This window comes from Paramormyrops kingsleyae, chromosome 25 (genome assembly GCF_048594095.1).
Source record: "Paramormyrops kingsleyae isolate MSU_618 chromosome 25, PKINGS_0.4, whole genome shotgun sequence".
In the NCBI taxonomy this organism is placed as follows: Eukaryota; Metazoa; Chordata; class Actinopteri; order Osteoglossiformes; family Mormyridae; genus Paramormyrops; species Paramormyrops kingsleyae.
Genome location: NC_132821.1, coordinates 22102391 through 22118222, shown reverse-complemented (window position 1 = coordinate 22118222; position 15832 = coordinate 22102391).

Genomic DNA, 15832 nt, shown 5'->3' with positions numbered 1-15832 from the left:
GCACCCGCCACTCAAAACCTGCACGGAAACGCCGATTAATGCATTTCTCTGGTTTATACTCTCCCCGTACATGAAAGTTAACGTCTTCTGAATCGATTGCATGCCTTTCCCTTCTTTCGTAACCGGTGTGGCAGAAACGCTTTACTGATATTTGAAAGGACTCATCATCTTTTTAGACGCGCAAAGTCTTTGTTTACAAACAGTTTTTATAATCACTTGATTGTTATAACCGCTATGTATGATTGACCTACACTGTCATACTTATCTACCCCTTACCTTCTGACCTCATAGTTATGACTCCACCCCTACATTATCTTGAACACCTTATTATTATTATTTTGCATGTTTTGATGGATTCGTTTCGCTATGGATGACTAAGGATTAACCACACAAACTGGACATCTGTGTTATTTGTATCTGTTTGTCTGTCAGTGTGTTTGTTTGTTTGTTTGTTTGTTTAGTGCCCAGCCAAACACACAATTTAACAAAACTAATTAAAATAATGTAATTCCTTATTAGGCCCGATTTATCCTGCAGGTTCCGATTCACTAGATATCTGGACAACGTGACTCCCACTGAAGAGAGGCTGAGCAATCCCGGCCGGACTCTGGCCAATGGGGAGTAAATGAGGGCCATGCTTTAGCTGACTCGCCAAGCCGCTCCCTCCCTATATTAAAGATAATAATAAAAATCCTTTATTTGCCAACTGCACAAGTATGGGTACATTAGAATTCTTCTCCTTGCCTGCCCCATCTTGCTTGAGGGTCACAGCACAGGGTTAACCAACATGCATCACCCCTGGAGTTGGGGGTTAAGGGCCTTGCCTGAGGACCCATGGACATGTGACTGTCCTACTGAGGTCAGGGCTTGAACCAGTGACCTTCTGATCACAGGCTTACCCCACCCAGTCACTCATCTATCACCTGTGTAATAAAAAAATAACAACCTATCTTCGACAGCGAACAACACCCCCCCCCCCCCCCCAAATATCTGCAGAGCTGCCTCTCACAGATCAGCGTAGCCCTGATTCTGAAAGAGTCCTGACTCTCCCCGGTGCAGGTGTTATATGCCCATTCAGCATACATGCCCAGGCAAATTCATTCCATTAATTAATTATCCTGGGTTGTTCCATGCCTTGTGCCCATAGATTTTGGGATAGGCTCTGGACCCCCCGTGATCCTGAGTAGGAGAAACAGTTACAGTACATGTAAGGAATCACATTGGGCCAGGATACTGCAGCTGTCATGACCTGCTTGTCCGATCCTACCGTGTGCCACACCCCCTTGCTACCTCGTGTGGAATCCCCGTGTTACCAGCTGTTTCTCGTTGTTGTTAATTCGTCCTGTTTATTTAAGTCCGCATTCGAGTATGTTTCCCCAGTCCGGTCATTAACGTTGTGTGACGTCGTTTCATGTATCCGAGTGTTTTCGACCCGAATAAATCCCACGTTACCCAACTCCACAGCTTATGTCTTGCTTCCCTGGTCTGTGCCCCGGTGATCATGACAGCAACCAGTCTGATACATTACAAGTTTACAGGGATCAGGTTTGTCATCTCGGTTAAGCATTATTTTGTGGCTGCAGTTTAGGAGGGGGGGGTTGGTAAAACAGGGCTTATCACTCCGTGTGGTCTGAAAGGTGCAATGTAGTGAATCCCTCTGATTTTTACAGTCATGATTATGGGCATATTTGAGGAATGACCAGCTTTTCATTATGCATTACCCTGCTTCAGATACCCTGATCCCTGGTTCCTTTGAAAACACATTTGAAGTTTTTTTTTTCTATTGTTTTAATGCCACAGCACGTAATAACTGTGTATACATTTTAATAGAGCGATGCGGTCACTTTGCAAACACAACAAGTAAATATGCCTAAATGCGTAATTTGTAACATGTTGCATCATGGGTCATTACATCATAACTAACTTAGCCTAATTAGCGGCGATGGAAGAAATTCCTGCTTTTTGTTATATTGGGACGTTGATGTATCAGTCACGGTAATGTCTGGTAGGACAATCGCAGAAGAGAATAGCTTCCGCGTAGGCTATCCGCTAAACGTACGCAGCAGTGGGTCGGCAAAGGGAAAATTCTAAAGTGTAATTAACGCCTTTGCATCATGGCTCTCAGTATCAGTCAGTCGCCGATGTTGTGTCTGTCTGCTCGTACTGAAGTGTTTTTTTGTGTGGATGGTCAAACGCAGGAAACCTCTCAATCGTAAATGATACCTTTGAAAGCATCACCTTCCCCTCCAGAAGTGCATGATATAAAGGCAAGAAGACATTATACTTTTAGATGGGGACGCCCATTTCCATACACACCTCCCCACCTTTGCCGTTTGATTAATGCATTCTGAAAGTGGAATTTGACGCTCCCTGGATCAAAGTGGAAAACACACCCCCAGCACGGATCCTCAGGAGCCGCTCTGCTGTATGTCTTTAGAGGATAACTGTCCTTGTGCCTTAGATGTAGGAAAGAAGAAAACTCATATCATAAAGTCAGCTTGTATTATTAAGTGCTTTCCTTGAGGTACAGTGATTCAGCATTCAAAAATGTGTTCTGAATAATACATGTATTCCATATATTTAATATGTGCTGCAATGGCTTTTTACTTCAAATATGTTTCACCAATAATGTTTTCAGGAGTTCACTTCCGTTACAGAAAAAAATTACTGTAGTAAGTTAGTAGCGTTGTCTATGATTTTTATAGAACCTATAGGTTTGGGTGCTATAAAGGATGCAGATGTGGTTTGAGGCTCCAGTAGACTAATATTCCCCTCCCCAATAAAACTGCGCTAGCAAGACCCTGAGGAGAAACAGCGCTCATTAACGTACGCAGACTGACTCAAAGGCTCTTCCATTTATCTCACTTACCCACGCTTACACACTACCACACTTCGAGTGTGCACGTGTTGGCGTGCGTGTTAGTGCAAGTGTTCAAGGGTGTAAGCCAATAAGTGCAGTATGCCAGACATGCACTTTGTCCACACTTTGGTAAATACCGCATGGAAGCATCTTTCGCTAAGCATATATTCCCCAACGCACTGCATCACTGATGACTAATGTTTACATTGAAAACCAGGAAGTCTGCCGGTTTATCACAGCCCAAGGTGCCTCCTGAGATGTTTCAGTGTTTACATCACCTAGGCGACAGTGAAGGGCAGCCTCAAACAGAACCAGCACAAATGACAGCAAAGTTCTAGCGTATCTCGTTTTCCTCTTCAGATATCAAGTTCCCAGTGTTTTAAAGAAATCCCTGTGCACTTGGGCTCTTTACATACACTTGCGCACTTTGTGTCATATGTCAAAGTACGTCACCACAGCGTGTAGTATATGTAGTATAGCTCGCCTAAATGTGCTAAATGGGATGCAGCCAGAATATCAATGGAACGTAAATGGAGTCATGGCTTGGATAGCCTACTAGGCCCGTCTCCCATGCAGGCGCGTGATTGGCCAAGAGGGCTGGCTTTTCACTGTCCATTAGGAAACAGCGGTGGGTCCGCAGAGCAGACAGCAGGAAATGAGACTGATAAGACCTTAATGGAAGTTTTGGAAAGCTGAATGCCATCAGCATAATGTTTATTACTGTCAGGTACATAAAGAGAGCGCATTTTCAAAATCAAGAAATAGGATTCAAACCCAAGGTTGCCCCAAGATAAAAGCCCACTGGTCCACTGCCACCTAGAGAAATGCACTTAACCCTGTTGTTTTTGTACATAAATGCATGCATCCATTTTACCGGCGTCTGACGCGCATGGTTTTGCCTGTATGGTTCTGTGAATTCCCCTTGGGCATGTGTCTGCGTATAGGATTGGTGGACACATGCTTGGAGCCCTAAACTACAGCTTCAGAATATAGTGACGTGTATGGAAGATTCCTGATCGTATACCTGCTGCATTAGCTAAATCACTACATGGTGTTGAATTATGCACTACGGACAGCTTGAACGAACGGTGCGGTGTCACTGCCCTCCATTTAAATGAAATACATACCGGTTCCAGTCCTGCAGCTGAATGGCTTCTGTACTGGATCCTGTCAGAATGTGTTCTGGGACTTTCTGTTTTTGACTGTTTTTGGCACCTTTTTTGCACAGATATGGTAATTTTTTAAAAAAGTAACATAAAATAAGTATATTTTAATTTACAGAACAATTTTCATGCAATTTGACTCCCTTTATTAATGTAGATATATTCTTAATATTTAGCATGTTTTCAGCACAGTGTTTTGCACACATTCAGGGACCTGCAGCTGCCTCATTACCCCTCAGCTCTCATATGCCCTTCCGATTTACAAATTAAGCACTGCATGCACCCATGTAAATATTACAGATTAAGAGGATATAACATCGCAAAAGCAAGCGTGTTAAAATGTTCCAGCAGTGACTTAAAACTAAGGGAACTGCACAACACAGGGAAATCAGGGTAACATTAACAATGACTGGCTAACAAACGGCACAGGCACTTAAAAACACATAGAGAATCAGCACAAAGAAGGGACAGGTGTAAATCATAATCAAATTAACCAATTAAGGAAGGCACAGGAGCAATTAAGGACACTAAATAACCAGGGAAACTAGGAGAGGTAGCAAACAAACTAAGAAACATAGGAAATACAAGGATAACACTAGGGAATAATTGGACCATAAGAATATGCAGGAATGATGACGCACAACAGAAGCAGGGTAAACCTAAAACAGGGAAACACAATTAATAATAAACACAGCCATTTTAATTTGTGTGGATACATTTCTTGAATTTAGTTTCTTTCTTTGTTAACTGAAGGAGTGAAAATGTACAGTCCCTTTGTTATAATCAGTGGAACATTCGCTATATAGATATCGACATCATTATTTACATCAGTTGGTACTACATTTTACAAGGATTGTATGAAATGATTGTTGCTGCAACCCCACTGAAATGATACTAGTGACTGCGTATTATTTGTCGCATTGATATTACCGTAATGGCCCTAATATAAGGAGGAGGTAAGAAGTGCACAGTGATAGAGCGTGTGGCCACACCCACCACATTGTCACGCTCCTCCTGTGTGCCACGCCCCCTCATTAACCACGTGTGGAATCCCCATTTTACCAGCTGTTCCTAGTCCTTGTCTGATTAAGTTTCTGTATTTAAATGCTTTTCTGTTAGTCTTTCCCCAGTCCTGTCTTTGAAGTCGCTACCTGTGTTGCTCCATATGCCTCTTAGTTTGTCTATTAAATCCCTCATTCCCCAGATCCTTCGTCTCCTTCTCCTGCTTCCCCGGTCCATGACACACATGATGTATCACTTCAGGGATGAGATCTCGAGTCCAGCCGTGCGGCGGCACCACACTAGTTAGAATGGAATGGAACAGTGTGACGTTTGGACTGCCAGTCCTGCCAGCAACCGGGAAAACTGGAGGACCTGCTCATTAGGGCTGGATGTACATTAATGTCATACCCAGGACAAAGCAATTGCAGGGTTAGGGTCTTGGTCAAGCGCCCAGTGGAGTAGTATCACTCCTGGCATTGACGGGATTTGAACCAGCAACCTTCCCTAGTCTCAGAGCCACCACTCTGCCCAGGTATAATCTTTAGTCGCTGTGAGGTAGCATTAAATTATGTCCGTTTTTTTGTATTTGGTCACCTCATGATAGGGAACAAAAAATACAAAGAGTGTCTTAAATTCCTCAAACTTTGTTTAACGACCCTAATGTGTATGCATGTGTGTACTGACTTGTCTCGAACTGAAAATCTCACTCCAGCTAGCTGACCAAAGTTGGCCAACCCAAACTTGTCTAATTCTTACATAAGGTTTAATACGGGGAACCGCCGTTAGCAGTTGTGTGGCCCTGGAATATATAACATAACAACTGACAGTTCAGTGCCATGCCCTGATTAGGAATTAAACCTCCAGACAGACTGATTTTCTTTAATCTGACTGCATCTGTAAATTTTATTTTACAGAATTTTATAACAAAGTGGCTACTGATGCATGTGATACGCCTGCGGCACCTGGTGTCACCTGTGAGCCTGTCTGCTTGGTCCTGCTCCATCGTGGGCGTCTGCGCTGCACGAGAGTCAGGCGGGTCCATCGCCGACCTGCAGGCTGCAGCTGAAAAAGTCACCTGCGCAGGCAGGAAAGAGGTGACAATCCACTGAGTGGCAAAGGTTTATTAATAAACAGAACTGAACACAAAAGGGCAAACCAGAAAATAAAGGGACCGCGAGGGGCCAAAACTAAAGGAACAAACTAAAGAAACCATAAAGCAGATTTTAGGGAGCAGGACTAGGAAACTAAGCAAAGCAACCACATAGTAACATGAAGACAATGACAGATTGACAAATAGAACAAAGGCAGGCACTTATATATACTGATCACAATGACTAACAAAGGAGCAGGTGCGGAGATACAGAAGTAAGCGCAGGACAACGAGCGACAGGTGGAATAAATTACAAACACAGGAACTGGGGAACATTGACAAACACTGAGGGCTAACACTAGGAAAGACTCGTGACTGGAGGAGTTCAGCCTCTGAGCTACGCACTCAATCCCTTGAGCTACACAGCAGCCTAGGGAGCAGGGAAACACACTAGGCACTAAGGGGCTACAAGACAGCGGAGGGAACATGATGGCCAGCGACACCTGCTGGTCAAAACGGAAAACATAAGACCAACCGTGACAGCCTGAGGACCTTTTACCAATGATTGGTTTGAATGGATTCCTGCTTACAGACCGAAACATCCCAGATTTGGCTAATCAAACCCTGAGATTGTTTACCCAGGTAGCTGCTAGGTTTGGGATACTCATGGCTTTGCTACAGAATGTTTATTATTATTATTCATACATTTCAGTGATTGTGAATTAAAGTCAGAGGGGAAAAATACTGAGAGCAGATGGCTTCCTAAACAGGACCTGAGGTCATCAGTGACTGTTTACACTACTGAGGGTTACACTTGGGTGATTTGTGGTCACTTAGCAACCAGCACCGCTAGTAGTGAATCGATGTCTGTTCTCGACTCTACGACTTTTTAAAGGGCTGATGTCAGAGGGGAAAGACACTCGACATTTACTGATGATAAATCACTACCGCAAAACTGATACCACTACCTAGCCACTAACTATCGGTGCTGTTTCGTGTTCTGCGTCTTTGTGCTTCTGGCTCGAAATAATTTACATAATTCACCGTGACACATTACATAATGCCCTGAGTGTGAATATCAGCCTAGATAAATAGTTCTTTAAATAACCCCTAAGTGTGCATGGAGTGTTTTTTGATTTATTAAATAATGTTGTCATTACACTCACTTGACAATCTTCTGCTGACAGGTTTATGAATGTGGTATTCACACAGAAACAGCGCAGTTTTTTTTATAAGATATATTGTGCTAAACAGCAAAACAACTGCGGCGTTTGATGACTCACTTCTTTTTGAAGTCCTTGCTTGAATATTTTGCGCAAAATTTGGGGGGGGGGGGGGGGGGTGCATTTTGAGAAGTGTTCTTCGGAACAAATAACTGAGGCACAGAAAGGCCCCCAGCAAACTCACTCACTCACTTACATGAGGTTAACCGAGAGAAACATGCGAAAACCCTGCAAGCGGAAAGGTCATTTCTTTAAAGCCGACTATAGCTGTGGAAGATCCGGCCAAAGGCGTTTCTAGAGGTGGGCGGGGACTGAAACACCTGCTCTTATTGGCTGTGGAGTGCACTGCTGCATGTACGCCTGCTTGTTTTTTTACCGTTTGGTCCAGGAAGCCAAAGGAAAAAACAAAGTCTCAGAATAGCTTTGGCAGTGAGCCAGATTTGCGGTTTATTATTTTGTCCATAATCTACCTTTTCATACACAGCTCTGAAAAAAATTAAGCGGCCATTCTATATTTAAAAAAAAATCTATGGTACCACTTTACAATAAGGCTGCCTTCTGCCACTTATAAATGTTTGTAACTCATTAATAAAAAGAAAATTGTGTTATAACTTGTTTTTAATTGTCTTATAATAATAATTTACAAAGTGTTATAACCTAATTATTAACCAGGTTATAAGCCATTCATAAACCCTTTATAAGGGTAGCCTCATTGTAAAGGGGCTCCTTATCTATGTTTTCGAGATGAGTGGGTTTGCTGTTACTTCTATAAATCCAAATCTTGGATGTCCATTGCCCCCCCCCCCCACTGCATTCTTGATCTTCTGAACCATCCTGCCAGCAGGTTGGAGTCACGGCACGGTCAAGGGGGGGGTGGGTGGGTGGTTGGGGGGGGGGGGGTGAGTCATGCGCTTTAAAGAGCAGCTGGGTCTGCCGCGCTCAGAAATGATGTCTGACAGGCCAGGAGAGTAAGAGATAAACACAGTTATTTTCCCAGTTTGCCTCCTCTGCTGGGTGAGGCGCACCCTGAGGAAGATGGGGGGAGGGGGGGTGGACGGCTCCATTTTCACCCACAGCCATGTCGCTCTCTCAGAAGTCCGCTCAGCATGCCAACACAGTGCGTTTGCAGCTAGGGGGCGCCATGTTGGCAGAATGTCACTCTGGAGCAAGGCCTGGTAGACACCAGTTTATAGCGCCTTGATCTGTCTCAGACCGAAAAGCATGGTGGTAAATTCGCCTCACCGGTCCCCAGCGGGCCAGAGATTCCCCGAGATAAACAACAGCACCTTAACGGTGTAACACCTTAACGACGTAACACCTTAACGATGTAACAAAGGGGTCAAACGATCATTCCGCAAGCTTGACTAATAGGGCACAAATTACCGCATGACACGTCAAACCTCAAAGGCTTGTATACGTCTAAACTCGGCAGATAATACAGTTTAGTTTTCCCTTTCCTTTTGCAGTGGGAATCAGAGAAGCATGGCCGCCCTTCGTCCGTCTCCGCTTAAGAGCATGTCCGAGCAATAATGAGACTGTCCAGCGAGCGGCGAGTTTGATCCAGCATAATCCATGACGCTTTTATCAAACCCTCCCCCTCTCCATATTTCCATTCTTTGGACTGTTTAGGATCAATGGTTCGAGATAATAAAAAATCATTTTCAGAAATCTCACCAACTAGTGCCTTGCTTTTCGGCAGTGTTCCAGACTGCAACTGAATTGTGGGCAAGGACTGTCTTTCAGGAAGTGCTGGGAGATGAATCTCCCCATGCATAACGGTCTTTAATAAGTGTTTGATTCAGGACTGCATATGGCTGTATGGGAGGTTGTTTATCTTCAAAACATAGTACGAATAGTAAGTACATAGCAAGTACAAATCCCAGCCTCCCTGCAGCATTTACAGGGACCAGTAAGAATGAGCAGACATGATGGAATGGCTCCTGGGGACACAGACATACATAAGTCAGCCCCCCCCCCTCCCCCCCCCCCCCTCTCTCTCACTCATTCCAACTGACTGAGGTGTGCTGCTGTTGTGATTCGATTTCCTTAAAGGAAAATTCCACAAACAAATGAAATTAAGTTAATTTTGTTCCTCACCAGACTATTTCCTGCACATCCCAGAGAAATCGTATTAAATATACCTGGAACAGAACTGAATCTTTGTTTTGCAAAGAAGGGCAGATGGAGATTTCTGACCTGTTTTTGCTTATTGAGTATGGAGTAGTGTAGGGTAAAGCACATGGTAGAGTATGGAGTAGTGTAGAGTAAAGCACATGGTTGAGTATGGAGTAGTGTAGGGTAAAGCACATGGTAGAGTATGGAGTAGTGTAGCATAAAGCACATGGTTGAGTATGGAGTAGTGTAGGGTAAAGCACATGGTAGAGTATGGAGTAGTGTAGAGTAAAGCACATGGTTGAGTATGGAGTAGTGTAGAGTAAAGCACATGGTTGAGTATGGAGTAGTGTAGGGTAAAGCACATGGTAGAGTATGGAGTAGTGTAGCATAAAGCACATGGTTGAGTATGGAGTAGTGTAGGGTAAAGCACATGGTAGAGTATGGAGTAGTGTAGAGTAAAGCACATGGTTGAGTATGGAGTAGTGTAGTGTAAAGCACATGGTTGAGTATGGAGTAGTGTAGAGTAAAGCACATGGTTGAGTATGGAGTAGTGTAGAGTAAAGCACATGGTAAATGGTCATGATCGTCAAGGAAGACCTGCTGAGTGTATTTCTTTGTATAAGCTCCTAATAAAATAGACGATCCCTACAGTCCTGCAGTTTCGCAAGAATCTTCAGCTTCCCATAAATCCTTGGTGCTTTGAAAGGGAAGCGGTAGCGGAGTCGACGGTAAAATGCTGACCAAATGTTTGAAATGGTAGCAGCCAGATTTACATTTTGCTGTCGGTATGTTCCAGTATGAAGGGGGCTCTGTGTCTCACACTGTCACTGTACTCCTTAAGGGTGAGGGGTTTGAATCCCACCTCCACTGTGCCTGTGTACAGCCCTACGTGTCGTTTTGTTTGTGTATCCTGCAATAGACTGGCATCCTGAAATATGTTCTTGTGTTACTGTTTTACTTGCTTCTCTTTTGTGACAGCAATATTTGAAAACTCAAAAAAAAAATAATAATAAAATCCCTGTTGTTTTGCTCCCAGAGGATTATGGGTAAGCCCCACAGTGTGCGTGATTGAGCAGTCCCAGTCTGAGGAACTCCATCGTCAGTGTGGGGCTCGTCAGTGTCCTGGAATCATAGCCTTTCTGAGAAACGCCTCAGCATGATAGTAATGATTATGATTGAGGAGCGTTCCACCTGGATCTGGGGGAGGGGGGTGTCACCACCGAACTGAGTGCTGTGGCACGTCTGCCTGCCTCGTCTGGCCAGTAGGGGGCGATCGGGAGAAGGTCACAAAACCCACAAAGCTGTGGAAACGGCTCCCTATGATTGCCACGGAAACAGGTGGATGGGGGGGGGCAGAAAACGAGCCTGATAGTAGATGTAGCAGGAGTGGGGGGGTCATCAGCACATTTAGCTGATGTTCTCTCCCCGGACCTGATTTAACGATGATGGAAATATTATGCCTCTCCGCTGGGTTCTGTCACCAATGAGATGGTCACTGAGAGCAGGTACTTGTCTGGGTCTGGTTATGAGGCACCAGTGTCATTTTAACGAAAAGCTGTCAGATTCCCCCGTCAGGAGGGTGAGAAACCATCTCTCCATACGATGGTAAGTTAGTTATTAGGTTTAGAGAAAGTATGAATCAATCTCTCCACTGGCTGCCTGTCAAGTTTAGAATCAAATCCAAAATGCAAATTCACAAAGCCTTAGATTCATATGCCCCAGTTTATGTCCCTGAGTTACTTGCCCCTTGTGTATCATTCTCTCTGGTTCAGAACCAGTATCTATTGACCGTTTCTTGACTTCATACAAAGACTGCTGGGGATTGTCTTTCTGTTATTGTTGGACCCAAACTCTGTAATAATTTACCACTAACTGTCAGAACCACCCACTCGGTTACTGCTTTTAAGTCTAGATTAAAGACTTTTTTCCATTAGCTTTTAATGTTGCTTAATCTCGGTTTTGATTACTTTTAATCTCCTATGGTCTTTTCCATTTAACCTGATTTTTGCCTTTCACAGGGCTGTTTGATTGGATTCTTTGAGTCGTTTGTCTTTATGACGCTTTTCTCTTTCTTTGACCATTTAATATGTAGAATCAGTCTGTTGATTTTGTTATTTTAATACTGAGCTTTGAATTTATTTGTTTCTATTCTGTTTTTATTGTTTCAGTTCTTTTCATACCTTGATCTTCCCCCCATCTTGCAGCACTTTGATCCACTTGCTTGACTTTGAAAATGTGCTATATAAATAACCTGTGGTAGAGCTCGTCTTCTGTGAGCACGTGACGGGCCCAAAGAAAACATCCATCGTCTTCTGTGAGCACGTGATGGGCCCAAAGAAAACATCCATCATCTGTAACTGCTTCCCCTGTTCAGGGATGTGGGGGGGGGGGGGTTACAGAGTGTATGGTTACAATGAGGGGAACGACCCAGGATGGAGCACCAACCCATTACAGGACACACACATGCACACCGACAGGCAGGTTGGTAACTTCAATTAGCCTCAGTGTGACTGTGGTGGGGAAACTGGAAAAAACCCCACAACAACACAAGGAGGACATGCAAACTCCCCCCCCCCTCCCACACACACACACAAAAAGCAACCAGAGACTTGAACCATGCTCCCAGAGGTGTGAGGCAGCAGTGCTAACCCACCCCCCCCCCCTCCCCCCAAAGACAATAGCTTCACCCTATTTTGGACCTGCAGTCTCGTGTTATCTTATCTCCACTGTCTGAGAAATTATTTAATTAAAACTCTGATTGGTCTGAGGTCTGACAGTGCGTGGATGTGGACGTCTTTAAAACAGACTTCCCGCAGCATATTTCATAGTTGATTTTATCGTCTAACACGCCCCCCTAAAGGGAATGATTCCCTTCAAATAGAGCAGCAGAGCTTTCCGAGGCTGAGTCCCTCACAGCACCGATGAGAGCTGTGGAAACGGTGGGCAGGTCCAGAGCTTTCTGTCCTCCATGTTGCAGCTGTATAGTCTTCCATGATTTAAAACAGACAGCCGACCTCTGCTGGGTCTGGTGTTAAACAGCGTCAAAGTCCTAGGTTGCGAACTTTGCATTATTTCCATCCATCATAACTTCCACATGACGAGAAATTGGGGACTCTCATGCAGATATACACACTCAGGACACCAGTTAAACTTTTTCCTTTCAATATTAGAATTTATCACAAATCCAGTAAGTCTAAATGGGGAATTGTCTTCGATTGGGGTGAGAGTCCCCCCCCGAAAACTTTAAGTCTGGGACTGGCCCCAGTAGCTTATGGATGAACATTGCATGACCTTGTGGCTTGTGGAGGGTGGGGGTGATGAGAGCCAAGTTGGGGATGGTGGGGGCAGGTTAGAGCTGCAACTCTTCAAAGAACAAAAAATCCTAAACCGCTTCCTCCCCAGTGGGGTATTTGCCAGTCAAATCCATTCAGTCCATCTATCCATTCATAAATTTTCAAAATAGCCAATTAATCTGGTTTGGGCTGCGGTGACCTGGAGATAATCCTTAACGTAACATCAGAACAAACAGATTAGTAACAAACGAACCCAGTCAACTGAATTACAAGCAAATCATGAACAATAATCTCTGTACTGTTTAAGGATTGACCATAAGGTCACATCCTCACCGCTGAAGGAGCGGTTTCCAGACAGTGTGTGACGCCCATCGCACTGATGGTTAAGGTCTGCCCTCTGGCCAGGCTGAGATCCTCCCAGGCTGAGCGTTGGTCTGTATCGGAGCTCAGAGGTGTAAATAATTTGCAGATCGTCTCGCCTGACATCTCGTGAAATCCGGATGATTCCGTGTCGCTTTCCATACAGGCCCGGATGCGTTCCCCGGTTGCGATGTATATTGCTATATCAAAATGGGCAAACCTGCAACAGCAACATCGTGAAAGGATGCAATGAAAAAAAAATAAAGATTTCATCACTTACAATAAGACTTACACTGTTCAGCGTGCAGTTTCACAACTAAACATCCATCCATCCATACTTTTTCTGTAACCACTTGTCCTATTCAGGGTTGCAGGGGGTCTATCCCAGAGGCTACTGACGCAAGACAGGGAATAACCAGAGGTGGAAATTTCAAGCCCAGAAAGTAAAAATCCAGTCCAAGATTTTGCTTCAACCAAGCAGCTGAGTCCTCTGTGTCTGTGACTCTTTATGCTCAAATGGTTGGTTGAAACAAAATCGTGGACTGGATTTTTACTTTCTGGACCTGAAATGTCCACCTTTGGAAATAACTAACTTAACTTAGAAATAAATAACTGACCTATATGATAAAATGTTTGTCTGACACAGGACTAAAATCTTCGTTAGGTATGTTTCGTCCTCACGCTCTACATGTGCAGCGAATTCGTCTCAGTGGCGCACAGATTCACAATGAAAGACAAGATATCGCGTTCTTAATTCATCTTATCGGTGGCATCTGTGTTATGACAGAAATGTGTAAATTAGCAAAAGGCGCAGTTATGAACGGTTATCGCAAAACCCCAAAATACAGCTATTTATTTATTTCGTTCATCCTTAAATAGGTATCTGTTCATGTTCATTTTTTGGGAAGGGGGGGGGATCTGCCAATATTGCCAATATCCCCCTATTTCCAACGCCCCTGATCGCCGTTTCTGTTTCTCATCATCAGCTTCGGCTACCCCGGGTGACTGAAGCAGCCCTCCCCTTCCTATCACGCACGTTTTAATCTTGTGTCCATTCTTTCCCCCCTTTTCACCACCAAAATTATTTTTAAAAATAACCGCTGGATTTACAGGGCTTCCGAACAATGGAATTGCCCCCGTAATCGGAACCTGAAAGCCCGGATTACTGCATTTGAGTCTGTGTTCAAAATTAAATAGCAGGTGTCCAGATAAACGTTTTCCATCATCGTGGTGAGGAATTTCCTAATCCGGGTGCTGCACAAGACCGACAGATGGAGGATGGTTTTCATAACGTCGGATTTACATCTGAGGAACGCAGTAAAGGCATCATCTTATTTTGTCGTGACAATGCATGTTGTTTCCTTGGACGCGGGGCTATGCGTGGTTAGCTTTTCCAGCAACTCCGGACAGCTTTTTATTTCCTTATTATGTTTTTATAGAGCAGCGCAGCTTAAATATTCCGCTAAAGGATTTTCAGATCACAGCAGCTTTCAGCGAAGGGGCCTGTCGCCAATCTATCCCTTAGTGAGTCGACGCGCTCACAAAACGCACATCATCAAACGCACGCTTGATTGACGACTCAAAATCATCAAAAGATGTGCTTCCGATGGTTAGCACCCCCGTGAGCTACAGGTTAGCTTCCCATTAACGTGATTTTCTTCTCTGATTTCTCGCACCGGCTAACCCGACACTCAGAGGAAGGCCGGGGGTCTCATGAGTCTTGGATTAAAACTGTTTGCAGTCGGATGAGTCTGGCCGGGGAGTGTTAATTATCTCGGGGGGCCTTGATGCGGAAACATTCCACCGATGCATCAGCGTCAAGGCTGTCCAGCGGACTCACATAAACAGAAACCAGAACCCATTACCAGTATCAGCGCCCTTCCAGTTGCTCCAGTGTGCTGGCAATCCTGAAGAGTCAGAGTGCATTATGGGTAATGTGCAATGGCTCTACCATAATGAAAATATAACGTTACATGCTTTACTCCCTTTCAAATTTGCATCATTAGTGTATATTCTGTAATTCAACCCAAATGTTCAGTTTTCCTTCGATTTCAACATTGTACAAAAAAGATTCTGCTTCATAAACCCAACACAAGAACACCATTATATTAGCAATCAATGTGCGCTTTCTAACATCTTAGTATTCCTTGTATAGAAGGCTCTGATAACCAGAAACATTCCTCTCGCCCTCTAATTAATTATCCAGTCCCCCAGAGTAACACGTTCCTTAATTTGATTTCACAGTCCTCGCCTCTGGCTTCGGGCTGGAGGCTGCTGCATCAGACGACAGCTAGTGCTCTTCCACACATTACTAATTAGCAAATTTGGTGATGCTGGGCTGCCATTGGCCTGACAATATCCCTGCCACCAATCAGAGAGCTCTAAATTAGTCATATTTGCATATTTAAAACGATTCAGATATTCTCAGATAAGTAACATTAAACATGAACAATCCCCAATGGACATGTGTCGGCATCGTTTTCTCGAGTTACAGTATTGTGCAAAAGTCTTAGGCAGGCAAAGAAAATGATGTTTAGATTATTGTTGGTGTAAAACTATGATATTATGCCTTGCAAAGTGTGTCAGCGTAGTCATTTCAGAATTTCTAAAATCATCCTAGTATTTGCAGTGACCGTCCAGTGCAGCCATGTATTTTTTGACTTGGCCACTAGCTCACCTCATACACCTAGTCAATCTGTCACTGACTTTTTAAACCAATTTATTTA